The sequence below is a fragment of the Geospiza fortis genome, unplaced genomic scaffold (genome assembly GCF_000277835.1).
Source record: "Geospiza fortis unplaced genomic scaffold, GeoFor_1.0 scaffold188, whole genome shotgun sequence".
Classification (NCBI taxonomy): domain Eukaryota; kingdom Metazoa; phylum Chordata; class Aves; order Passeriformes; family Thraupidae; genus Geospiza; species Geospiza fortis.
The window spans coordinates 1,829,837-1,831,121 of record NW_005054337.1 but is presented as its reverse complement, the minus strand read 5'-3'; positions in this window follow the sequence as shown (position 1 = coordinate 1,831,121).

Genomic DNA, 1,285 nt, shown 5'->3' with positions numbered 1-1,285 from the left:
TCTCAGTCCTGTTGCCTTCCCTGGGCTGCCCGACTCCCACCACTTGCTGCCTTCCCTCTGGTGGCTTCCACCTGTGGATGCTGCCTCCCCCTTACTCCAGTCTTTCCAAGAGGTCCCATGTGCCACCAACCCTGCTCCTGGCACTGCTGCAAACCTGGGACCCACCTGGTGGAAGCAGCAGGACTGTAGCTGCACCTGCACCCACCCCTCTCCATCCTTGTCCCAGTGAAAGCTCCACAGCCATACCCACACCCACTTCTCTCCCTCTTTCCTGCCTCTGTGCCATGCCCACAGTCCCTGGGAGTGTTTCTGGCTCTGGGGAAGCAGAGCATTCAGAGGGCATCCAGCAGCTGAGAATGAGGACCAAAAATGAAGGAAGTAATACAGGGGAACAAAATGAAATGAAGCAATTATCCCTGCTCTGATACTTTCTAATTAAGGAAAGTGTCACCCTTATTAAGAGGCCATTAATTCATTGTCATAAGTCACCACCAGTGCAAGTACCAAAATCGTGCCTGGGCCATGGGGAGTGAGCAGCTTCCCCTCCTCCTTGCACCGCAGGCTCCAACCCTGAGAGAGAGCTGCTGCTTGAGGCTGCTCACGGATTCCTGCAGGAAATGCCCTGTCCCACACCCTGGGCTGTGCTTTGGTGTGCTCTGCCACGATGCTCAGCCTATCCCAAACAGGGATGAGCCCATCCATCTCCACCTGCATCCCTGGGACTGCACGCTCTGCCCTGTGGGCTCCAAATGGATTTGTGCAAAGCATGTGCTGAGTTCTCAGCAGAGACCAACTCTTGGCTGCTCTGAGGGACCAAGCCACCAAAGAGCTGCCCAAATGTCTCCAGCCCTGCCAAGCCAGCATTTCCTCCTGCATCGCCTCCCATTAACAGCCAGCTCTGTCTTGGCAGCCTCTCATTACGCATTCTGCATGGAGGGCCCCACATCAGCTTAATTAACAAGGTAAGAAAAACGGGACCTTTGAGGAAATCTTAATTATATTATCCATCTCACCCTGAGTGGCACCTGATCCATCCCAACACTGTTTTCAAGTTCATTAGCAATAAATCAAGATTGATTAGTCCTGGATGTGCAGCAAGAACATACAGGAGCAAAAGACTTCTGCTGCCATTGCTGCAGGACTCCGTGTGTGTGTTCCCAAGCCCTGTTGTGTCCTCCAGCACCAGGCAATGGGATGGGAGCAGGGCTATGGGATGAGGCAGAGGGAGCTGTGCCAGAGCTGGGATGTGGCTGTTGGAGCATCCCAGGGGTGGCTGTTTCACTGT